At 42.1% G+C, this 27,459-nt stretch overlaps 1 protein-coding gene across 1 annotated transcript in view; it reads right to left on the bottom strand.

Moving 5' to 3' along the window:
* The window catches only part of dnai1.2 (dynein, axonemal, intermediate chain 1, paralog 2), a 244,312-nt gene that overhangs the window by 43,540 nt on the left and 173,313 nt on the right, over nt 1–27,459 (bottom strand). The gene's annotated exons all lie outside the window — the stretch shown is intronic.

The following is a 27,459-nucleotide window of genomic DNA, read 5'->3' as shown; positions in this document are numbered from 1 at the left end:
ATGTATATGAATGATTTGGATGTGAATATTGAAAATGTGACATTTGCAGATGACACCAAAAATAGATAGTGGAGTGGACAGCAAAAATGACCTCAGATGGGCCAACGGGCCAAGGAGTGGCAGATGGAGTTTAATTTAGATAAATATGAGGTGTTGCATTTTGATAAGGCAAATCCGGGCGGGACTTATACAGTTAATGGTAGGGCCGTGGGGAGTGTTGCCAAACAAAGAGATCTAACAGTGCAGTTGCATAATTTATGAAAGTGGAGTTGCAGGTGGACAGGGCAGTGAAGATGGTATTTGGCATGCTTGCCTTCATTCGCCAGAACGTTGAGTATAGGCGTTCAGACATTATGTTGCAGCTGTAAAGTATATTGGTGAGGTCACTTTTAAGACCAGAAGACCATAAGACATAGGAGTGGAAGTAAGGCCATTCAGCCCATCAAGTCCACTCTGCCGTTTAAATCATGGCTGATGGGCATTTCAACTCCACTTCCCTGCACTCTCCCCGTAGCCCTTGATTCCTTGTCAGATCAAGAATTTGTTGATCTCTGCCTTGAAGGCATCCAACGTCCCAGCCTCCATTGCACTCCGTGGCAATGAATTCCACAAGCCCACCACTCTCTGGCTGAAGAAATGTCATCTCATTTCAGTTTTAAATTTACCCCCTCTAATTTTAAGGCTGTGCCCACGGGTCCTAGTCTCCCCGCCTAATGGAAACAACTTCCCAGCGTCCTTCCCTTCTAAACCATACATTATCTTGTAAGTTTCTATTAGATCTCCCCTCAACCTTCTAAACTCTAATGAATACAACCCAGAATCCTTAGCTGTTTATCATACGTTAAACCTACCATTCCAGGGATCATCCGTGTGAATCTCCGCTGGACATGCTCCAGGGCAGTATGTCCTTCCTGAGGTGTGGGGCCCAAATTTGGACACAGTATTCTAAATGGGGCCTAACGAGAGATTTATAAAGCCTCAGAAGCACATCGCTGCTTTTATATTCCAACCCTCTTGAGATAAACGACAACATTACATTCGCTTTCTTAATTACGGACTCTACCTGCAAGTTAACCTTTAGAGAATCCGTGACGAACACTCCCAGATCCCTTTGTACTTCTGCTTTGCGAATTTTCTCACCATTTAGAAAATAGTCCATGCCTGTATTCTTTTTTCCAAAGTGCAAAACCTCACATTTACTCACATTGAATTTCATCAGCCATTTCCTGGACCACTCTCCTAAACTGTCTAAATCTTTCTGCAGCTTCTTCACCTCCTCAGTACTACCTGCCTGTCCACCTACCTTTGTATCATCGGCAAACTTCGCCCCCAGTCCCTTCATCCAGATCATTAATATTTAAGGTGAACAGCTGCGGCCCCAACACTGAACCCTGCGGGCCACCACTCATCACCGGTTGCCATTTTGTAAAAGAGCCTTTTATCCCAACTCTCTGCTTTCTGTCAGACAGCCAATCCTCAATCCAAGCCAGTAGCTCACCTCGAACACCATGGGCCCTCACCTTGCTCAGCAACCTCCTGTGAGGCACCGCATCAAAGGCCTTTTGGAAGTCTAGATAGATAACATCCACTGGGTTTCCCTGGTCTAACATACTTGTTACGTCTTCAAAAAATTCTAACAGGTTTTTCAGGCACGACCTCCCTTTACTAAATCCATGCTGACTTGTTCTAATCTGACCCTGCACTTCCAGGAATTTAGAAATCTCATCCTTGACAATGGATTCTAGAATTTTACCAACTACTGAGGTTAGGCTAATCGGCCTATAATTTTCCATCTTTTGCCTTGATCCTTTCTTAAACAAGGGGGTTACAACAGCAATTTTCCAATCATCTGGGACTTTCCCTGACTCCAGTGACTTTTGAAAGATCACAACCAAAGCCTCTGCTAGTTCCTCAGCCACCTCCCTCAGAACTCTAGGATATAGCCCATCGGGGCCAGGAGATTTATCAATTTTTAGACCTTTTAGAATACTGCCTACCATCCTGGTTGCCCTTCCATAGGAAAGATGTTGTTAAACCTGACAGGGTGCCAAAAAGATTTACTAGGATGCTACCAGGACTGAAGGGTTTGAGTTACAGGGAGAGTTTGAATAGGCTGGGACTTGATTCCCTGGAGCATCGGAGGCTGAGGGATGACTTTATAAAATCTTGAGGAGCATGGATAGGGTGAATAGCCAAAGTCTTTTTCCTAAGGTGTGGCCAGAACTAGAGAATAGAGGTTTAAGATGAGAGGGAAAGAATTTTAAAAAAGGATCTGAGGGGTATTTTTTTCAAGCAGAAGGTGCTGCATGTAAGGAATGAGCAGCTGGAAGAAGTGATGGAGGTATTATACAATATTTGAAAGGCATCGGAACAGGTAAATGGTTAGGAAAGGTTGAGAGGGATATGGGCCTAATGTTGGAAAATGGGATTAGTCAGATTGGGATATCTGATTGATGCAGACGTGTTGGACCAAGGGGTCTGTTTTTGTCCTCTGTGACTCTATAACTATTAACATCTTGTTTAGGTGCTATTGAGGCTGTGTGACTAATGGCAAATTTAAGGAGAGATAGTAAAAACACAAGATGTTGTTTTAGATATACAAGGAATGAGTTTATTCAATATAAAGATAGAATATATTTAAATGGGAATAGAAAATAAATAAGGACCTTAGCAGGTGAGAGTGTCTGTGACTGTGCTTTGATGTCCATGTTTTGATTTCATTGCCACACTCTTTACAAGGGCATGTGTATGCCAGAAAAGTGCTCAAAACCTTAAAAATTTGCCTGTGCTGACTCCTCATTAGTACACCTCTAGGTCCTCTGCTGTGAGAATTCTATGATTCTGTGCTGCTCTGAGTGATTTTTAAGATTTAAGTTTAACATTTAATTAGGTTAGATTTGTTTAGATGAATAATGTTAAAATCGGATTTGAATTCCTGGCATTGACTGGGATGCTATAAATGACAACAGCAATATCAGCCCCGTCGACCTTGCAAAGTCTTCCTCACTAACATCGGTGGATTGCTGCCAAAATTGGGAGATCTGTCTCACAGACTCGTAAAGCAACCGCCTGGCATAGTCATACTTATGGAATCATACTTTACAGACAATGACCCTGACAAAAGTATCAACACTCCTAGATATACAGCAGGCCAAACAGCATCTTAGGAGCACAAAAGCTGACGTTTCGGGCCTAGAACCTTCGTCAGAAAAGGGAAGAGGATCCTGAAATAAATAGGGAGAGAGGGGGAGGCGGACTGAAGATGGATAGAGGAGAAGTAGGGGGAGAGGAGAGTATGGGTGTGGAGGTAGGGTTCTCCAGCATCTGCAGGTCCCATTATCTCTGATCACAACATTCCTAGATCTATCTTGCCCCACCAGCAGGACAGATCTGGCAGAAGTGAGAGATCAGTGGTATACAGTCAGGAAGGAGTTACACTGGTAGTCCATTGATTCATGATGTCACTATGTCTAATGGTCAAAAATGGGAAAGGAAACCTCCTGCTGTTTACCACATACCATTCTCCCTTAGTTGATGAATCTGTGCTCCTCCATGTTGAATAGCACTTGGAAGATGGCAAGGACACAAAATGTTGTATGGGTGGGGGATTTGAACGTACACCATGAACAGTGGCTCGGGAGTAGCACTACTGATCAAGGTGGTCTGATCCTAAAAGACATAGCTGTTAGACTGGATCTATGGCAGGTGGTGAGGGAACCAGCAAGAGAGAAAAACATACCTGACCTCATCCTTACCAACGTGTCAGCTGCAGATGCATCTATCCATGACAGGATCAGAAACAGTGATCACTCAATAGTCCTTGTAGAGACAAAGTCCCACCTTCATATTGAGAATGTCCTTCCTCATACAATGTTGTACTATCACTATGCTAAATGGGACAGACTTCGTACAGATTTAGCAACTCAAGAATGGCATCCAAGAGGTGCTGTGGGCCATCAACAGCAACAGAATCATATTCCAACATGACCTGCAACCTCAACCAACACAATTTGTGATTCCTCACAAGCAGGCCCATTGAAGCTGTCCATGTTCAAATGAAGTAAAACTTGGATAGGTTTGGGCTGACAACTGGCAAGTAACATTTGTGCCACATAAATACAAGGCAATGGCCACCTCCAATAAGAGACAATTGAACCACTGCCCCTTGACATCCAATGGTGTCACTATCACTGAATCCCTCAATACCAACATCCAGCATATCCCCCTATCAACATCTCTCACCAACCCAGTGAATCAACCCTGTTCAACGGATAGTGCAAGAGTGGTAGCATACCTAAAAATGAGGCGTCAATTTGGTGAAACTACCAACTAGGACTATTTGCAAGCCAAACAGCATAGAAGCATGTGATAGGCAGAGTTAAGCCATCCCACAACCAATGGATCAGATCTAAGCTTTGCAGTCCTGCCACATCTGGTCATCAATTGTGGTGGACAACTTTCTGGAGCAGAGGACTCCACAAACACCCCATCCTTAATGTCCTGAGTGATGGAAGAGCCGAGCACACCAGTGCAAAAAGCTAAGGCTGAAGCATTCATAGCAATCTTCAGCCAGAAGTGCAGAGGGATGATCCAGTGGTCCCCACCATTAGTGGTGCCCGTTTTCAGCCAATTTGATTTCTCCACATGATATCAAGAAATAGATGTGGGCACTGGATACTGGCAATTATACTGAAGACCTGTAGTCTAGAACTTGCTACTCCATGAGCCATAGAGTCATAAAGCACCATTCTGTTCTAGTACATCTACAACTCTGGCATCTACCTGGCAATATGTAAAATTGCCCAGCAAGTCCTGTACATAAAAAGGCAAATCCAACCCAGCCAATTTTTGCCCCATCAGATTACTATCAATCAGCAGTGAAGTGATGGAAGGTGTCATCAACAGTGCTATAAAACAGCACCTGCCTAGCAACCCACTCACTGACACCCAGTTTGTGTTCCACCAGGTCCTCTCAGTTCCTGACCTGATTATAGTCTTGGCTCAAAAATGGAGAAATGAACTGAGTTCTAGAGGTGAGGTAAGAGTGACAGCCCGTGATATCAAGGATACATATGACTAAGTGACTACACACAGCTGGGGGAAGAATGGGCAAAGCCTGTACAGACAGTCACCCAAGGCTGTAATCGAACCTAGGTTGCTGGCACTGTGAGGCAGCAGTGCTAACCACTGAGCCACTGTGCTGCCCTACTCAGACATTGAAGCAGTCTATGTTCAAATGCAACAAAACCTGGACAATGTCTAGCCTTGGGCTGGCAAATGGCAAGTAACATTCATGCCACACAAATATAAGGCAATGGCCATTTCCAATAAGAGACAATTGAACCACCACAGCCTGACATTCAATAGTGTTACGACCACCGAATCCTCCACTATCCTGGGAGTAACCATTCACCAGAAAGTCAACTGGACTTGCCATGTAAATACAGTAGTGACAAGAGCAGGTCAGACCCTATGAATAACACGGTGAGTAATTCACCTCCTGATTCACAAAACCTGTTCACCATTTACAAGGCACCAGTCAGCAGTGTGATGGCATACCCTCCACTTGCCTGATGAATGCAGCTCCAACAATGTACAGGAAGCATGACATTATCCAGGACAAAGCAGCTTGCTTCATTGGCATCACAAACACAAGCATCCACTCCCACCACCAACAGCGCTCAAAAGATGCAGTGTGCACATTCTACAAGACGTACTGCAGAACATAAGAACATAAGAACTAGGAGCAGGAGCAGGCCATCTGGTCCCTCGAGCCTGCCCCGCCATTTAATAAGATCATGGCTGATCTTTTTGAGACTCAGCTCCACTTACCCACCCACTCACCATAGCCCTTAATTCCTTTACTGTTCAAAAATATACACATGGATAGAGCAGGAACAGGAATGGTTGTTGCAGGATCTGGGGTTTAGATGCTTTCAGTAAGATCAGGGAAGGTGATAAAAGAGGGGGAGGTGCAGCATTGTTAGTCAAGGACAGTATTACGGTGCCAGAAAGGACGTTTGATGAGGACTCTTCTACTGAGGTAGTATGGCTGAGGTTAGAAACAGGAAAGGAGGTCACCCTGTTGGGAGTTTTCTTTAGGCCTCTGAAAAGTTCCAGAGATGTAGAGGAAAGGATTGCAAAGATGATTCCGGACAGGAGCGAAAGTAACAGGGTAGTTGTGATGGGGTCTTCAACTTTCCAAGTATTGACTAGAAATGCTATAGTTCGAGTATTTTAGATGGGTCAGTTTTTGTCCAATGTGTGCAGGACGGTTTCCTGACACAGTATGTAGATAGGCCAACAAGAGGCGAGGCCACATTAGATTTGGTACTGGGTAATGAACCAGGCCAGGTGTTAGATTTGGAGGTAGGTTAACACTTTGGTGATTGTAACCGCAATTTGATTACGATTACTTCAGCAATGGAAGGGGATAGATGTATACCACAGGGCTAGAGTAACAGACGGGGGAAAGGCAATTATGAAGCGATTAGACAAGATTTAGGATGCACAGAATGGGGAAGGAAACTGCAGGGGCTGGACACAATTGAAATGTGGAGCTTATTCAAGGAACAGCTACTGCATGTCCTTAATAATTATGTACCTGTCAGGCAGGGAGGAAGTGGTTGAGCGAGGGAACGATGGTTTACTAAAGAAGTTGAATCTCTTGTCAAGAGGAAGAAGGAAGCTTATGTAAAGATGAAGCATGAAGGCTCAGTTAGGGCACTTGAGAGTTACAAGTTAGCCAGGAAGGACCTAAAGAGAGAGCTCAGAAGAGCCAGGACGGGACATGAGAAGTCTTTGGCAGGTAGGATCGAGGAAAGCCCTCAAGCTTTCTATAGGTATGTCAGGAATAAAAGAATGACTAGAGTAAGATTAGGGCCAGTCAAGGATAGTAGTGGAAAGTTGTGCATGGAGTCCTAAATGAATATTTTTCGTCAGTATTCACACAGAAAAATACAATGTTGTCGAGGAGAATACTGAGATACAGGCTATTAGACTAGACGGGGTTGAGGTTCATAAGGAGGAGGTGTTAGTAATTCTGGAAAGTGTGAAAATAGATAAGTCCCCTGGGCAGAATGGGATTTATTCTAGGATTCTCTGGGACGCTAGGGAGGAGATTGCAGAGCCTTTGGCTTTGATCTTTCTGTCGTCAATGTTCACAGGAATAGTGCCAGAAGACTGGAGGATTGCAAAAGTTGTCCCCTTGTTCAAGAAGGGGAGTAGAGACAACCCTGGCAATTGTAGACCAGTGAGCCTTTGGTTGTGAGTAAAGTGTTGGAAAGGATGATAAGAGATACAAATTATAATCATCGAGAAAGGAATAATTTTATTAGGGATAGTCAACACAGTTCTGGGAGGGGTAGGTCGTGCTTCACAAACCTTATTGAGTTCTTTGAGAAGGTGACCAAACAGGTAGATGAGAGTAAACCAGTTGATGTGGTGTACATGGATTTCAGCAAGGTGTTCAATAAGGTTCCCCACAGTAGGCTGTTGTACAAAATGCGGAGGAATGGGATTGTGGGAGATATAGCAATTTGGATCAGAAATTCGCTTGCTGAAAGAAGACAGAGGGTGGTGGTTGATGGGAAATGTTCATCCTGGAGACCAGTTACTAGTAGAGTACTGCAAGGATCTGTTTTGGGACAACTGCTGTTTGTCATTTTTATAAATAACCTGGATGAGGGCGTAGAAGGATGGGTTAGTAAATTTGCGGATGACACTAAAGTCGGTGGAGTTGTGGATAGTGTGGAAGGGTGTTGCAGGTAACAGAGGGACATAGATAAGCTGCAGAGCTGGGCTGAGAGGTGGCAAATGGAGTTTAATGTGGAAAACTGTGAGGTGATTCACTTTGGAAGGAATAACAGGAATACAGAGAACTGGGCTAATGATAAGATTCTCAGTAGTGTGGATGTGTAGAGAGATCTCGGTGTTCATGTGCATAGATCCCTGAAAGTTGCCACCCAGGTTGATAGGGTTGTTAAGAAGGTGTACGGTGTGTTAGGTTTTATTGGTAGAGGGATTGAGTTTCGGAGCCATGACGTCATGTGGCAGCTGTACAAAACTCTGGTGCGGCCGCACTTTGAGTATTGCGTACACTTCTGGTCACTGCATATAGGAAGGATGTGGAAGCATTGGAAAGGATGCAGAAGAGATTTACCAGGATGTTGCCTGGTATGGAAGGGCGGTATTGTGAGGAAAGGCTGAGGGATTTGAGGTTGTTTTCATTAGAAAGAAGAAGGTTAAGAGGTGACTGAATAGAGACATACAAGATGATCAGAGGATTAGATAGGGTGGACAGTGAGAGCCTTTTTCCTCGGATGGTGATGGCTAGCATGAGGGGACACAGCTTTAAATGGAGGGGAGATAGATATAAGACAGATGTCAGAGGTAGGTTCTTTACTCAAGAGAGTAGTAAGGGCGTGGAATGCCCTGCCTGCAACAGTAGTAGACTCGCCGAGTTTAAGGGCATCTAAATGGTCATTGGATAAACATATGGATGATCATGGAATAGTGCAGGTTAGATGGGCTTCGGTTTGGCTTCACAGGTTGGCGCGACATCAAGGGCCAAAGGGTCTGTACGGCGCTGTAATGTTCTATGTTGTATATCCAGCCTTGCCTTAAAAATATTCAGTGAGGTAGCTTCAACACTTCACTGGGCAGGGAATTTCACGGATTCACAACCCTTTGGCTGAAGAAGTTCCTCCTGACCTCAGTCCTACATCTGATTCCCGTTATTTTGAGGCGATGTCCTCTTTTCCTAGTTTCACCTGCCAGCGGAAACAACCTCCCTGCCTCCACCTTATCCATTCCCTTCATAATCTTACATGTTTCTCTAAGATCTCCCCTCATTCTTCTGAATTCCAATGAGTATAATCCCAGACTACTTGGTCTCTCCTCATAATCCAACCGTCTCAACTCTGGAGTCGAATGAGTGAATCTCCTCTGCACTCCCTCCATTGCTAGTATATCTCTTCTCAAGTAAGGAGAGCAAAACTGCACACAGTACTCCAGGTGTGGCCTCACCAGGGCCCTATACAGCATAGCCTCCCTGTTTTTAAACTCCATCCATGTAGCAATGGCAGACAAAATTCCTTTTGCCTTTTTAATTACCTTCTGGACGTGCAATACTACCTTTAATGATTCATGCACAAGGACACCCAAGTCCCTCTGCACAGCACTGTGCTGCAACTTTTTACCATTTAAAACATAGTCCATTTTGCTGTTATTCCTACCAAAATGGATGACCTCACACTTATCAACGTGTACTCCATCTGCCAGACCTTTGCCCACTCACTTAGACTATCTATATCCCTCTGCAGACTTCCAGTGTCTTATGCACACTTTGCTCTACCACTCATCTTTGTGTCATCTGCAAATTTTGACACACCACACTTAGTCCCCAACTGCAAATCATATATGTAAATTGTAACCAATTGTGATGCCAACACTGATCCCTGAGGCACATCATTAGCTGCTGACTGCCAACCAGGAAAACACCCACTTACCCCTACTCTTTGCTTTCTACTGGTCAACCAATCCTCTATCCATGCCAATACTGTGCACTATACCTTAAGTAGCAGCCTTTGGTGTGGCACCTTGTCAAATGCCTTATGGAAATCCAGATACACCACATCCACAAGTTCCCCATTGTCCACCATGCAAGTAATGTCCTCAAAGAATTCCACAAAATCAGTTAAACACAACCTACCCTTCATGAAACAATGTTGGGTGTTCCCAGTGGGACAATTTAGATCCAGATGTCTTGCTATTTCTTCCTTAATGATAGATTCAAGCATTTTCCCCACTACCAAAGTTAAGACCATAAGACATAGGAGTGGAAGTAAGGCCATTCGGCCATTGAGTCCACTCTGCCATGTAATCATGGCTGATGGGCATTACAACTTCACTTCCCTGCACTCTCCCCATAGCGCTTGATTCCTTGTGAGATTAAGAATTTATCCATATCCGCCTTGAAGAAATTTAACGTCCCGGCCTCCACTGCGCTTCATGGCAATGAATTCCACAGGCCCACCACTCTCTGGCTGAAGAAATGTCTCCTCATTTCAGTTTTAAATTTACCCCCTCTAATTCTAAGACTGTGCCCACAGGTCCTAGTCTCCCCGACTAAAGGAAACAACTTCCCAGCGTCCACCCTTTCTAAACCATGCATTATCTTGTAAGTTTCTATTAGATCTCCCCTCAACCTTCTAAACTCTAATGAATACAATCCCAGGATCCTCAGCCATTCATTGAACGTTAAACCTACCATTCCGGGGATCATCCGTGTGAATCTCCGCTGGACATGCTCCTGCGCCAGTATGTCCTGCCTGAGGTGTGGGGCCCAAAATTGGACACAGTATTCTAAATGGGGCCTAAGCAGAGCTTTACAAAAGTCTCAAAGCCAGCTAACTGGCCTATACATTCCTGCCTTTTGTCCATTTCCTTTTTTAACAGTGGCATCACATTGGCTGTTTTCCAATCTGTGGGAACCACCTCAGAATCCAATGAATTTTGCTAAATAATTACTAGTGCATTTGCTATTTCCCCCATCACCTCTTTTAGTACCCTGGATGCATTTCATCAGGGCCAGGAGACTCATCTTCCTTTAGCCCCATTAGCTTGCCCAGCATTGCCTCCTAAGTGATAATGATAGTTTCTCGGTCCTCACCTGCTATAACCTTCTTGCAATTAGTTTTTAGCATGTCATTTCTGTCTTCCACTGTGAAGACCAACACAAAATAACTGTTTAATATCTCGGCTGTTTCCTCATTCCCAGTTCCTTCTCATCCTCTGAAGGACCAATGTTTACCCTCGCCACTCTTTTACAATTTTGCCTGTTTTCATATTCTGAGAAAGCTTACTCTCATTATCTATCTTACTTTTCTTCATAACTTTTTTTTGTGGCTTTCTGTTGGCCTTTAAAGATTTCCCAGTCAACTAGTTTCCCACTATGCTTTGCTTTTTTGTATGTGTTTTTTTTTCAATCTGATACTTTCCTTTGTTTCCTTAGACATCCATGGCTGGCCCTCTCTTTTCCTACAGTTCTTCCTTATCACGGGAAAATACTTCTGCTGAGCACTGTGAAAAATCGTTTTGAAAGTCCTCCATGTTCCTCAATTGACCCATCATAAAGCTTTTGCTCCCATTCAACCTTAGCTAACTCTTCCCTCATTCCTACATAGTCTCCTTTGCTTACGCACAGGACATAGGTACTGGATTTAAACTTCTCATGCTCCATCTGTATTTTAAATTTGACCATACTGTGATCGCTCCTTCCAAGAGGATCTCTAACTGTGAGATCATTAATTATTCCTGTCTCTTTGCACAGGACTAGATTTAAGATAGCTTGCTCCCTCGTAGGTTCCACTACATATTGCTGAAGGAAATTACTGCGGATGCATTCTATGAACCCCGCCTCAAGGTTGCCATGACTGACCTGATTTGACCAATCGATATGTAGATTCAAATCCCCCATGATAATTGCTGTACCATTTTTACATGCATCAACTATTTCTGTGTTTACTGCCCGCCCTAGCACAATGTCATTATTTGGTGGCCTATAGATCACACCTATTAGTGACTTCTCTTCCCTGCTATTCCTAACTTCCACCCAAATGGATTCAATGTTTTATTCAGTAGAACCTTATCATCTCTCACTACTACCCTGATATCATCCGTAGAAATTCACCAAAAGTCCTTCAATACTGCCTTCCAAACCCGCAGTCACTGACATTTTGAAGGTCAAGGGCAACTGATAACTGAGAACACTACCATCACTTGAAAATCCCTCTTCACCATTGCTGGATAAAAATCCCGAATTCTCTCCCTGAAGGTATTGTAGATCAACCTGAGACACATTGATTGCAGCAGCGCAAGCAGGCAGCTTACTACCACCCTTTTTAGGACAACTAGGATCAGTGAATGAATGCTGACCAGCCAGAATGACCAGATCCCATAAGTGAATACAAAGAGTTTGATATAATTTTTCAGCCTAAAGGGTGCAAAGAGTATGAGGAGAAAGCAGCAACAGGATATTGAGTTGGATGATCAGCCATGATCATATTGAAAGATAGAGCAGGCTGAAAGGGCTGAATGGTCTACATCTGCTCCTATTTTCTATGCCTATGTTTTCAAGAGAATCTAAGGATGGGCAACACACATTGGCCAAACTAGAATAAGTTTTTAAAAAGGTTGTGCGCATGAAATCCAGGTGTTTCTGGATCCTAGTGTCCGTTGATCAAATTCAATAAGTGTTCCAAGAGCATTTAAGTGGCTACAATAGTACATTAAGTTGAGTCAACAGGGCAGAAGTGGGCTGAGTGGAGATGCATCAAACTGATTCTTTTTTTCCGAAAAGTAAGGTGAACAAGCTAATCCCTCACTTATGAAAGATTGTGGGAAAAGAAATGAATGTGTAAGTTATCAGTAAAGATGTTTTACATATAGATTGTGACATTTTATTACTGCTTCCCTTTTGCTTTGAGTATTTCACAGTTCTTTTGTGACATTCATGATAACATATTAGAATAACCAAATAATTGGTGGAATTTAATCTCATCCATTATGCATGATACATGGCAGTTAGGCTCACTAAATGGCATGTAAAGCTCAAGTTTCATTCTACTGGCATCAGGAAAACTTCCATAATTAAGCTAGATGTGGGATGGTGTCAATGTGTGCAACTCAGCTGCTCACAAACAGGTGCTGGTTAGGCTCATTAAATGGCCACTTAACACTAACTATCTCTGACTCCAACAGAATTTAAAGGTGGTTCTGAGATTAAACAGGGTCCATGTGACTCTTCTATGCCTCCTGAAGGTTGCTTAGCAAATCCTGTTGAGTTTGCCTGAGACGTCATGGAGTGAGGAAAATTCCTCATTATCAGGTACTCAACACCCAGTTGAAGAATTCAATATCAAAGAAGGTAGACTACTGTAAACCAGCCCCCTGTCAGTGGCTCCAAACCTTTCTGCCATTCCTTCCCACAACATCTCCCTGTCTGTCCATTATGCTGACTAGTGTCTAGGGATTCAATAGCAACGCCCAGTGAAGTCTTTAGCGAATAAAATGACTGTTCCCATTGGTGCTGCTTGTCATGGAGACTTGACAGCATTCAATCATCCAGCAACTCACCAGGTACAAGGGTGGTGATTTCCTCACTGAGAATCTAGGAATGCTCAACGCTCACCAATTACAGTCATAGTCTAAAGATACGGGTGAACCATTTCAACTGAGTTGAGGAAAATGTTTTTTATCCATAGAGCGGTGAGCTTGACACAGAAAGCAGGCAAGGCCAAAATATTGTATGATTTCAAGAAGGATTTTGATATAGCATTTGTGCAAAAGGGACCAGGGATATGGGTGAGAAGCAAGCTGTAGAGTTGGATGATCAAATGAAAGGCAGAGCAGGCTCAAAGGGCTGAATGGTATACACTTGCTCCTGTTTTCTATGTTTCTATGTTTAATAAGTGCTCGATGTTCATTTAATTTCATTAGGCTTCTCCTACGGAAGCAACATATGATTTCCAAGATTCCCCAAATGGCGGGCAAGGGACCTGTAATGCACATTAATTCCCAGCCAAAGGCTGCACAGTGACGAATTATCAACAAATATTTTTGGCTATCTGACTCTGTTTTCCATCATCTCCTTAAAATCCCAATACAGCTGTCTTAATGATACATTTTACAACTTTTACTACCTCTAGCTGATGTGGCCATGATACGAACGTATATTGATGACCTGGTTTTAATATGAATTCAGTAGGGCAACAGCAATGTGACACTTGTGGGTTGGCTTTTGCCTTTATGTGCACATCTGTTAAAAGTTCTGGCATTCCTCAATAAATATATTGCGACATACTCTTACTACTTTGCTGAAATGATGAGTATTGATATTTTCCACAAATCATGTTTAATTAATAAATATAACTTTATCTTGATTTGCTAGAAATGATTTGTTTAAGTGGATAATGAATGCAACCTTGGACCCCTACTAAAAAGATGATGATTCAAATGAATACAAGAAAAAATCTTAAATATTCCTATTTTGTATCTCAAGTACTGTTTTGTTCAACAACGTTGATACTAATTGTTTTCACAAGGAACATCATCATTGAATATTCTAGGTTGTTTAACAGTGGTAATGAAACATCTAAGTAAATTATGTGCATATACAACATCTACATAGGCAATTCCTGTACAAATGATTGAACTGCAATCAGGAATGTAAATAATGATTGATTATTCCATGCTCTTCTCCTGAGCTCTCAAACTAATAGTAGCAACTTTCAATTAGCTAGGATAGGACAGATGACTCACCAAAAACCACAGTTTGAACTTGTGACCTTCATGTTCTGTGTGACTTTGGTGTTCATTGAATAAGTTTACTAAATCATGAGATAGCATGCAAACTGTTTGATTTTTTTTTCTGAACACTGGTGGCCATTGACTAGACTGATATTATGTAATGCAGAAGTGAAACTTTTATTCTATCTTGGCCATCATTTTGACAAATGTGTCAGTTAGTAATAGGTTACAAATCATAACATCAACTAGATATTCTGTATCTTTGGAAGCTTAGTTTGATTTTTTACATATAAATTTTTTGTGTTTTTTAAAAATCTTATTGTGCCAAAATTATCCCCGTACATTTGACCCTATAATGTTTTCTCCACAGAGCCTAACTGGTACAGTATGTGGTAAAGTGTAAGCAATATTTTAAATACAGACTCTTATTTACTCTTAAAGACAAAAGAAAACAAATGGTTATATATTATAAGTATTTCTTTAAGAACAATAAAAAAACTAAAGCAAAGCATGTTCCAAAATTGAATATATTAATGCTCATCTTTTTAAAACACATTGTTGGTCCTTCCCCATGACAATACTATAATATTAATTTATTCATAAATGCCCTATTGTACATTAGGCTCTTGAACAAAAACAATTCCGTACCCCTACCAAACAAAACTAAAATGAGCTGGGAAATCTCTTGACAGAAGAGGTTTGTGGAAGTAATCCAATAACTAGTAGAATGCATATCTGGACATGCAAAAAACATTGCAAATTATCACAGCTTTAATTAAAATTAAAATTCTTATTGGTTTCGGAACAAGAAATCTTAATGACAATTTCTCATACATATTTTGTAGTAATGAGATCACATTGTAAGCTAAAACTCAGTGCTTATTAATAATTTCCCTATTAGCCTGTCAATTCAGAAAGAAAAAGTTGCTCTTAGAAAGCAATTTTTGCAATCTTAAGTTATTGCAAAGCATTGTTCAACTGGTGAAGTGCTTCTTAAGTGTAGTCTTTATTAGAGTTAGAATTAGCTTTATTGTCACAAGTGCTCAAATCACTTAAGGTGCCATCTTGAGTACAAAGGTACCTTGGCAAAAATTCTTAAGTATGAATTCTTAGGGGAAAGAAATAGAAAAATAAAGAAATTAAAAAGTGTAGACTTACAGATCATAGGAATAAATTAGAAAAATAAAGAAATAAAACGTTCAGAACAACAGTCCTTCCTGTTCATGCCAGCACTTAGCCATAGTTGCACAAGGCCTTGACTAGAGACAGCACTGGGCTTCACCTTGAGGCTCTTGAGGCCAGGAGGCTGCTGTGGAATCATATTGATGCTGGAAGTCCACACTGAAGCCACACCAGGCCAAAAGGCTGCCATACCAGGCCACAAAGAGACCTCCACGCTGTGTCAGTAGACAGCCATGATGGGCTAAGAGGCTGCCATACCACGCTATGATGTTGTCATGCCATGTCCACGCTGAGGCCAGGAGTCTGAGTTTGCACTGAGGCCAGGAGTTCGGAACATCGCCGAGGAGAAAGAAGTAAAAAGAACACAAAAGAGAAAAGAAAAGAAATGGACCGAGCAGATGAGCTCCAGTTGAAGAGTCTTACTCTGCCGCCACCTTGGAATGTTTCTTTTTGACAAATCTATCATTAACTAGTTAGTGAGAAGATTTTACAAAAACGTTTCTGATCCAAAGGCCAGTAATATATTGGTCTACTTTCATTTTGTGACACTATATTGGCACTGATTGCCAAACCAGCAAGCACCAAAAGGGTGGAAAAGTCGGACAGAAGTTGCAAGCCACATGTGGGAAGGGAACAGTATTTTGATCAGAAGCCCTGCCACTTAATCTTTTTCGAGACTCTCTTCACAGACAGCAATAAATTTGGTGGGAATTCAAGAAATTTCTCTTTCATCAGTAGTCTAGAGCCAAAAACAGAGCAGCCAACTGGCAAGGGCAATATAAACTGCATGAATTATGCATGAGTTCAAAATGCATAATTATTAAGAATTTTCTTGTGAAGGGGTGGAATTTTCCCATGCCTCAAGCTATGTTGACATTGGTACACAGTTAGGGTTTAAATATGACAACAGCTGCTGTAATTCTGAAGGTAGCAGTGATGATAGGATTTTTGCCTCTCCGATCATACATTTTTACAAGATGAACAACGTGACCACTTCCCTCCACAGCTCCCAATACTCTCCCATCCATTCTGGCAGGTCATAAAAGTTAAAATATCAGCAATAAATTATCATATCTTATCTTGTACTATGCTGTACCTGTCCATCTCACCATTCTCCAACCCTGATCTACCTTCTTCTTTGTTCCAGGCTTTTAAAGCTTCTATATTTTCTCCAATCTCTAAAACTCTAAACTGGGCTTCTATTTCTCTCTCTTCCGTATCTTCCCCCCACAGTCTCCAATTTTGCCCTGCCTTCTAATTCACCTCATATACATCAAGATATAACTACGACTATTTACCGTTCTTATCCACCCTCTAAACTGACTCTACCTTCTCATTCAATTTATCAATGGTACTTTCCCATTTCACCCTCTGAATTGCTGGCCTTCTTTCATTCTGGGTCAAACTACTGTGCAATTTAATCTAAATCCACATTATGATTCTTTGTACTATTTAAATTTCTTGAAGAACAAAAACTGGATAAATTATTCTTCTTTGATTTCCTTCCCAATTCTGACTCATATTTACCGCTTGATGTTTCTCAGACTTTTCAATCATTACCTTTCAACTGCTGTTTTTCCCTTTGTTTCTCAATTCCATCCCAAACATTTTACTATTCACTTATGGGATGTGGCTATTGCTGGCTGGTCCAACATTTATTGCCATCCCTAGTTGTGCTTTAGCAGGTGGTAGTGAGATGCTTTCTTGAACGATTACTGTCATGTGCTGTAGGTTGACCCACAATGCCTTTAGGGAGGGTATTGCAGGGCTATGACCCAAAAAACATTGACAGAAAGCAACATATTTCCAAGTCAGGTTTTTCTGATGAAGGGTCTAGGCCCGAAACATCAGCTTTTGTGCACCTAAGATGTTGCTTGGCCTGCTGTGTTCATCCAGTTCTGCACCAGTTGTCTTTGGATTCTCCAGCATCTGCAGTTCCCATTATCTCTGATCACATATTTCCAAGTTAGGTTGGTGTGTGGCTTAGAAAGTAATTTGCAGGTAGTGGTGTTCCCATGTATCCGCTGCCTTGTCCTTCTAAACAGAACTAGCTTTGAGTTTGGAAGATGCTGTCGAAGGATATTTGGTGAACTATCATGGTGCGCCTTCTGGAAAGTATACATTATTTCTACTGAGTAGTAGAGTGACTGAATGTTTGTGAATATGTTGCCAATCCAGTCAGCTGTGTGGTCGTGGATGGTGTCAAGTTCTTGAATGTTATTGAAACTCGCCTCATCCAGATAGGTGGGGAGTGTTCCATCACAGTCCTGACTTGTGCCTTGTAGAGGTATCCCTTGTACAGGAATTCAGGAGGTGAGTTACTCACTTCAGGAATCTTAGCCTCTGATCTGCTTGCACATCACTTTGGTAGTATTTATGTGGCAAGTCCAGTTCAGTTTCTGGTCAATGGTAACAGCTAGGACGTTGATAGTGGAGAATTCAGTGACAGTAATACCATTGTGTGTTGAGGGACTGCAGTTAGATTGTCTCTTAATGATGATGGTCATTGCCTAGCATTTGTATTTTGCTTTCAGCCTTAGCCTAGATATCATCCAGTATTTGCTGAATTTGGACGTAGATTGCTGAACATTGTGCAGTCATTGGCAAGTATTCCCAGTTCTGACCTTAGGATGGAGAAAAGATCATTGATGAAGCAACTGAAAATGGTTGGGCCTAGGACACTGTGGGGTACTCCTGCAGAGATGTCCTGAAACTGAAATGACTGACGTCCAACCAGCACAGCCATTTTGCAATGTGCCAGGTATGGCTCCATCCAGCACAGAGTTTTTCCTTGCTTCCCATTGACTCCAGTTTTGCTGTGGCTACTTGATGCCACAGTCAGTCAAATATGGCCATGATGTCAAGAGTTGTCACTCTCACCTCACCACTGGAATTCAGTAGACATGGATGTGCTAGCAAGACCAGCATTTACTGCACTTTCCCAATCACCTTTTGAGAGGGTGGTGGTGAGTTGCCTTCTGGAACAACTGCAGTCCATCTGTATTGGTAAACTAACAGTGCTGTGAGAAAGGGAGTTCCAAGATTTTCAACCAGCAACAGTGAAGGAATGTCTTGGTGTGTGTGACTTGTAGGGGTATATGCAGGTTTACTCTCATGTGTTTATTTCTGTAATTGTTAGAGGTCATGGATATGCAAGGTCCTAATGAAGGAACTTTGGTGAGTTGCCTCAGTATATTTTGTATCTGGTACACACGGCTGCACAGTGCGTCAATGGTAGGAGAGAGTGAATGTTTAAGTCGGTCAATATGGTGCTGATTTAGTAAACTGCTTTTCCCTTGGTGTTGAATGTTACTGGAGCTACAATCACCCAGACGAGCGCAAAGTATTCCACAACACTCCTGAATTGTGCCTTGTAGATGGCAGACTGGGTCAAATCAGGAGTTGGACTACTCATCTCAAATTCCTAGCCTCTGACTCCGATTTTTTTTAACATAATTGAAGCTAGCAGCTTCTAAGTGCAATCCACTTCTTGTAGATCCCTTTAATGTATTTGCAACAATAATATTCAAATCAGCTGACAGCTCCAGGGGCCCACTAGCATTCCAGAGCCATTATCAATTTCAGAGCCTTAATGTTCTACATACAGTTTTTGAGATGGTTTTACTTGCCTTCAGAGAATCTGACAATCTGCTGCAGATGAGTGACTGATTTAAGTACAACAAAAACATTTGAACCAGGACATTTTATTGCACTTGTTTCTGCTTACAATACTTTCTTGTGTTCCACCATTGCAAACCTGGCATTCTAAGTAATGCTTTCTTCCGCAAGTATGTAATGAAGGGCTAAGCAATATCGTATTTTCAGTAATTGGAATTCTGGATATAATATGTAGGTTATAACAGGGTCCACCTTGGGGTTGAGGCGTAGACACCTGTAGGAATTTTCAAGGTATAATTAAAGCCAATGGCTTTACGTTGATGAATTGAGTGGCTTTTCTAGACCTCCTTCCTACCCTGGAGAAGCTTCTTAGAGACGGTTTTTGTTTATTCACCTGTAGGGCATTGCTGGCAGCCAGCATTTATTGGCCGCCCCTAGCTGCCCTTGAACTGGGTAGCTTGTTAGGCCATTTCAGAGGGCTATTGAGAGCCAACCACATTGCTGTGGCTCTGGAATTACATGTAGGCCAGAAAAGGTGAGGATGGCAGGTTTCTTTCCTTGAAGGACATGAGTGAACAGAATGAGTTTTTCTGATAATCAACAATGGAATCATGGTCATCAGTAGACTCTTAATTTCAGATAACCCTTTTTTAAAAATATAACTCAAATTCCACCATCAGTTTTGAACCCAGATCCCCAGAACATTAGCTGAGATTCTGTATTAGTAGTCAAGCGATAATATCATTAGGCCATTGTATTTAATTGCATTTGAAAGAGAGAGGATTTATTAGTTAGCATGGCTTTATGCGGGGGAGGTCTTGTCTCTCAAATTGAGTTTTTTGAGGAAGTGATGAAGATGATTGAGGGTAGGGCAGTGGATGTTGTCGCCATGGACTTTATTAAAACATTTGGCAACGTCCCTCATAGTAGGCTGGTCCAGAAGATTAAGTCACATGAGATCTACAGTGAATTTGTAAGTTGGATACGAAATTGGCTTGGTCATAAAAGATAGAGGGTAGTTGTGGAGACATGCTTGTCTCACTGGATATCTGTGAGGATCAGTGCTGAGACTTCTATTGCTTTATAATATCGATAACTTTAATTTGGATGAAAATGTAGGTGATTTGATTGGTAAGTTATCACAGGCGGACATAGATCAGGTGAAAAGTAGGGCAGAGAAATGGCAGATGGCATTTAATCTGGAAAAGTGAGGTGATGCATTCGGGAGGTCATATGCAAGAAAAAGTTATGGTAAATGACAGGCCATTTAGGAGCACTGATACATGGAGGGATTTTGGGGGTACGTCTATAGCTTAGAAATTGGCAACAGAAATACAATAACGTGGTAGAGAAGGGATATGGAATGTTTGCTTTCTTTGATCAGAGCATTCAATATAAAAGCTGGCAAGTCATGTTGCAGTTGTACTAAAACTTTAGTTCAGTCTTATTTGAGGTTTTGTGTGCAGTTTTTATCGCCACACTACAGGAAGGATGTGGAGGCTTTGGAGAGGGTGCAGAAGATGTTTATCATGATATTGCCTGGATTGGAGCGTATTAGCTTTAAGGAGAGGCTGGATAAGCTTGGATTGTTTCCACTGGACTGTAGGAGACTGAGAGACGGCCTAATAGAAGTACATAAAATCATGATAGGTATTGCTAGGGTGGATAATTAGAGTCTTTTTCACAACATATAATTGTCAAATGCTAGGAGCAGAAGTTTAAGGTGACATGTGCAAGGCAATATTTTTACAGAGTGGTAGGTATCTGGAATGCATTGCCAGGTAGGTGGGAGAAGCAGGTACAACAGCAACACTTAAGAGGCCTTCAGACAGGCACATGAATAGGCAGGGACTACAGGAATATGGGCCATGTGCAGGCAGATGGGATTATTATAGAATGGCATCACAGTTGGCACAGACATGGTAGATCAAAGGGCCTGTTCCTGTGCTGTGCTGTACTGTTCTATATCCTATGTTCTAAATAATTCATTCAGGACAATCCAGCTAGTGGTGAAGTCTAAACTGTATATAATACTTTGTTTTATTAAATGAATTACAATTTCTACCACAAATCAATACAAGTGAAATAGCCTCATAAAATTCTGTCAGAATACTTTAGATATTAATTAGGAGACATTTGAATATTCAACTGGCTGGGCTCCTGCTACAGCTGTCAGGGAAGATCCTTGAAAAGACAGCAGATGCACAAATATTGAAGCATGAAGTAACAGGACCAACAGGAAGAGATATTCTGTGCCACGGACATGGACCCTAAATATAGGATCGCCCTGGAAAATCCAGGACAGTTGGTCACCCTGTTAGCTAGCTTACTAGGGGACTTGTTGTTTAAGGGCTTTGGGGTTCTGAAACAACCTTAGAATGTGTCATGGGGCTATATATTATTGTGCATAAATGATAGAGTGAATGGCACAAGGACATACTTTATAACAGTATTTACATTCTCCAATAAAGCACTATCATTGCTCAGATTCAAAATAATAATTGATTTTCCTTCCATGCCATTCACCATTCTCATTGTCTGCTGTTCTGCAAGATCACTTTAAAAAATTTATTTCGAAAAAGCAAATTATCTCACATGAGCTTTATAAATTGTCCAGTGGATTGCCCATCTCTTAACTCACCTAGTAAGAATTTGTATAAACAATTTCACATGCATACTTTGTCCTCAGCTTCACGTATGTTACACAGTTGCAGGCCTCACACTTGCATCTCACATCTTATACACACTCCCAGATATTCCACCATGACAAGCACATCATCTGAATATATTGCATCATCCTTCGTGGCACAGTTCCCTCGCTGCTTACTGGACAAGATGTCATCCAACTTGTAAATTGCAACCACACATACACAACATTACCCCAATGAGCAGACTGTTAAACATCATCAAAGCAGCCAAGATTAAGGGCCATGGATTGTGATGGGCTGAGACCAATTAAGATAATGGTATTATCCTACTTAATCCTTCTCATCCTGATTTCCTTCCCCCTTCGTCCTTATTCCATGGGACACTTAATCCCTTGCAGTGAGGTATAAATAAAGTCAAGAATTTTGGAAACATTGAGAGAATGAATTGCCTTCTTTACATCTATTTGCATCTCATTAATACCACAACTTATTTATTAGTCAGTCCAATTCTCTTTGCTTTCCCAAGAAGGTGAAATTTTCTAACATATAAGTCAGAAGGGGTAGCTGTAACTACAGGTCACTGATTCCTTGACGCAGTCATCATCCAACTGCGTCTTCAGCACAATCTCCTGTATATTCCACGGTCACCATACTCCTCAACATTTCATCCACAAATCTTGGCACTGGCAAACCACCACCTTCACAGCATCATGCCTGCTCTCCGACCAATTAATTTCAAACCTTTAACACTATACTCTGGAGCTCAGAGACACTTACAACTTGTATATTTCAGCCAGATCATTTTCCACACAGGGGGCACATACGTATCTTCTGCATCTGCACAAGATGCATATAGAACGTAGAACAATACAGCGCAGAACAGGCTCTTCAGCCCTCGATGTTGTGCCGACCTGTGAGCTAATCTAAGCCCCTCCCCCTACACTATCCCATGTGGTACTTTGCTTCTTATTTGTACTCTCTTTTCACTCATTTGTACTTACCTGGAGGCTACCAGCTTCTATCTACTTTACATTGTTTACTTAGGGCACATTCAGTAACTCAGCACTAACATGTGGACTCGTAGCCCCTAATGTGGTTCACGGTGCTTTTTAGCATAAGGGATCTTCAGTGATCAATTACAGGTTTTACACGTTTGTGACTTATTGGTGCAGAGGGTGATGCTGGCAGCTTCTCATGGTGGGGAGTGGATTTGTTGCTATGCAACATTGTGCTACAGTCTGTAGTGTGTGACAGCTGCCCATATGGCAAACACACTACATGAGCTTCAACCAAAATGCTCATGTGTGAAAGTCATAAGCAAGCAATCCTTCGTGGGGTCAAAGGGTACTAACAGCCACTCAGGGGCTATCCAATTCCAGTTCAGGGGAATGGCTTCAGGTAGTCTTACATTTGGCTCCTACCAGAGTCTTGGGTCCACATACTTGTAGTTTGGGGATTGAGAAAATGATCAGTTTTGCAGAGCAAGTGATATTGGTCCAGGATTGCAGGTGACTCAGTTGGTGGAGATACCACTTTCAGAGCTGAGCCACGCTTGGTTGGGATTCTCCAAGTAATTCTGGAGAGTTGTCCACTGTCAATTCAGAAAGTGCATGGTGATGAGCCTTACAGGTCTATTGGGAAATCAGGCAAATCAAGTTTGGAGATGGACTTCATTGTGCTAAATTGTTGAGGGAATGGTAACAGTGATAGGGAACATTTTTGATGCAAGAATGCGACCTCATGTCAACAAGAGGAGCTTGGGCACTCCAGGAATCACTCTGGCCTCTAAAGTGAAGGGTGCAGGACTATCAAGGCCATTGAAATTTCCAAAATCTTGTGCTCTCTGTTACATTGGCGAGACCAAATAGAGACTGGGTGACTATTTCAACAAACATTTCTGCTCTGTCCATGCGAATGACAGCAATCTTGTGTTTATATTTCAATATGGGCAGTTCTGCACTAGGAACTAAATACAAAACCAATGTAAATTGTTCTTTTTATCAGTCTATACATGTAAATGCAATTCCAATTTCAAAAAACCTTTTTGAATCAGCAGTAGACTTGCAGCAACTCATCACTATAATTCCCTTACTCTGATTAAGTAATTGAGTGCTTGTATCTGGACATCTGTTTGAAGGGCACACTGATCATATAATCACTGAAAGTGATTGTAATAATTTCAATATCAATGCATTATACTTATGAAATGATTCTATGAAAAGATTTACAATGATGTTGCCAGGGTTGGAGGATTTTAGCTTTAGGAGAGACTGAATAGGCTGGGGCTATTTAAATTTTAAAAATGGGATGGCACAGTGGCTAGCACTGTTGCCTCACGGCACCAGAGACCCAGATTCAATACCAGTCTTGGGCAACTGTTTGTGTGGAGTTTGCACATTCTCCCTGTGCCCGTGTGGGTTTTAGCCAGGTGCTTCAGTTTCCTCCCGCAGTCTGAAGGTGTGCAAGTAAGGTTGATTGGCCATGCTAAATTGACCACAGTGTTCAAGAATGTATAGGTTAGTTGTGTTAGCTACGGGAAAATGCAGGGATAGGATAAGGGGTTGGCTCTGGGTGAGATGTTCTTCAGAAAGTCTGTGTGGACTTGTTAGACTTAATGGCCTGTTTCCACACTGTGGAGATTGTATACAAAAAAAATTCAAAAAAGTTTTGATATGTTTTGTAAGTTCTCAGCAAATATTGAGTTTGCTGGTCATTATTAGGAAGTTACTACAGATCATCCCTGGAGGTCTGTTGATAGAGATACCAGACATATTGATTATGTCCTGCCAATTGCAACTTTACCTTGCTTGGATTTGGTTCTCTCAGATTTGGGGATAGCAAACTGATGGGTGGTGATGGTGCCAGGCACCTCCAGTGTCCTGAAATTCTGGTAGTCCTATATGTAGTTTCTCCTCAGCTGGATATCTCCTGACATCAACCTGCATCTTATCCAAGATGGCGGCGGAGTAGATGCCTCAGCTGGAACATGTCTACTCTGTGTATTCTTCTTTTTCTTCCTCTGTTTCTTCCCCAGCTTCGAGTTTTTTTTTTCTTCTACTATCCTGGCCTCTGGTTGACTCCTAGCATCCGATGACTCCCGACCTCAGCACAGACACAACAAGGAGTGGCCTCCAGGGCTGGTGGGCTTCTGGCATGGCATGGCAGCCTTGTGGCATGACGTCCTCTCTGCCTGGCTTGGCAGTCTCTAGGAGACAGTAAGGGCTACAGATGCTGCAAGATAGAGTCAATAAATATGGAGCTAGAAAAGCACAGCAGGTCAGACAGCATCTGAGTGTCCTGACGAAGGGTTTCAGCCCTGCTTTGACTTCCCTCCTGCTCAGATGCTGTGCTTTTCCAGATCCACATTTATTGGCCCATGGTGGTCTTTAGACCTGACATGGCCTCAGTGTGGTCTCCCACTCTTGGGGAAACATGAAAACAATCTCCCAGCCTCATTATCCTCAAGGTGACACCCAGCACAGTCTGGAGCCAAGGGCCGGTGCAGACTAGAATCCAGATGCCAGCGTGGTCCAGATGGAAGACTGCTGTTCTGAACTTTTATTTCTGCAATGCTGGACGTTTATTTCTCTATTTTCCAAGATCTTGTATCTGAAGAAGCTGTACCTTGGTAACTTTGTACCTACGACGGTGCTTTAAAGTGAAGACGTATAATTTTTTCAATTTACTCATTGAGCCAATTCAATTCAATTCAATTGAGTGGAAGTGAGGTCAAAATCTATCATCTTTCTGTTACCTTGGTATTGCAACTGAGAACAAATGATTGCAATGATGTTTTGCAGGTCTGTGCATATAGGTCGCACATAATGAGTCACAGGAGATGGCTCTCTGTTCCTATCCTGGAGGTAGCTAAATAGTCGCACACAGGAGCTACACGATGCACATAGCACTAGTGGATTTCTCCAACATTTGAATTAATTTCCTGAGTACCTTCAACAAACTAGTAGGCTACTGCTATGACTGCGTGTATATTTAAATGAATTTCTTAATAGATGACACCATTGGGTCCTCTCCTTTCAGGGTTAAGTAAGTGCCTGGTCTCTGGCAGTCTTCTGTGCTCAGCAACCTGGAGCTTTTCTTTATCACCCAATTGCAGAGAGGTGGCAATGCTCACTGGAATATGATCCTGCTGTACCTCTAGCTTAAGCACTGAACTATCAATATTATACCATGATTATCAGGGACTTAGGGTGCTGCCACACAATCAAGGGGTTTGTCTGATTCCAACCTCAGGTGCTAGCCATAGTCAGTCAGTCACTTGGTCCTTCCAGTGTTTGTGAGCCAAGTGCCTGCAGACTATGGATTGGGACACTATCAGTCCTGCAAGTGAAGTGCGACTAGGGATCACAAGTAGGTCAGCTGGGGTGCTGTGAAGATATCAGTTTGGTTGTGACCAATTTTTCCTCCATTAAGACAAAGAGAGGAATTGAGTATGATGAAATGGATGGAAGAGCTCTTTGTTGTGAAACATAAGCAGGAGAGGTATGTCCCCAGTGAGTGAGTAGGAAGCACAGCGGGCAACAACAATTAATAATTTGGAGGATAAGGTGGCTAAGTGACATTGAATGGACACATGATGCATGCAGTAGTGAGAGCTGAAGTTTACGAATTTGGTGAGATATGTGTGCAGTGGCAGAAGTAGAGTGACAGGTGGTTCTGCCAGCGTGAGGTAACAGAGAAAATGCACAACAGATCTTTATGGTTCTTTTTGCACATCTGGGCATCCTCCTCCATAACACTAACCTGGGCTGCTATTTGGATAAAGCTGGCTGAGTCTGATGGCATTGTCTCCTGCTCCAATCAGATGGCCAAAGGATGGGCCCTCCTGTCCACCACACCATCCATCAGCAGCCCTGAGTCCCTGTCCACAAAGTGCAATAAAAACTTTCCTTTCTGTGTCACAATGGTCCAGCACAACAGTGTTGAGGAGCTGTGTCTGACCCGCAGGCTCTATAGGGCAGCTGGGTTTTAGCACATGGTGTCAGCTGAGTATATGCTGTAAGTTCTTGGCAGTGGCATGCATTTCCACATCTTGTCCTGAAATTTTATGAGAAGAGTGCAGGAGAGCCCTGTTGCATAATTAATTAGATGAAAAGCCAAAGATCACGAGAAAAGCCTCTCTGAGCTATGCAGACTGGGTGCCATGAATCTCACTCAAAAAACACTTTAACTGCAAATGGGAACATTCTGTTTCCAACGGGAGCATGAACAAAACATTTTCAATGTGTGGTTGGGATCGGGAATATATATTTTTGAATGTGGTGGAAGCAGATTAAATTGAGGGATTTAAGACGGAACTGGATAATGATCAGATAAGGAAAATGCAGGGATTTGTGAAGGATAGGAAGTAGAACAATAGGTAAATTGCTTAAAGAGACAAATAACAGAAATTGCTGGAAAAACTCAGCAGGTCTGGCAGCGTCTGTGGAGAGAGATATGGTTAATGTTTTGAGTCCAGTGATCCTTCTTCTGACAAAATATTAACTTGCTATCTCTCTCTTGATGCTGCCAGACCTGCTGAGTTTCACCAGCAGTTCCTGCTTGTGTTTGTTTTGGATCTCCAGCATATACTGTTTTGTTTCATTTTAGGTAAATTGCTTCTTCAGAGATACATGATTGACTTCTTGGATGAAATGGCCTTGTTTGGTGCTGTAGCATTTTTGTGATTCTGTGATTTCTTCCT

Source organism: Stegostoma tigrinum, chromosome 1, assembly GCF_030684315.1.
Source record: "Stegostoma tigrinum isolate sSteTig4 chromosome 1, sSteTig4.hap1, whole genome shotgun sequence".
In the NCBI taxonomy this organism is placed as follows: Eukaryota; Metazoa; Chordata; class Chondrichthyes; order Orectolobiformes; family Stegostomatidae; genus Stegostoma; species Stegostoma tigrinum.
This window is presented reverse-complemented; position numbering and strand designations above follow the sequence as displayed.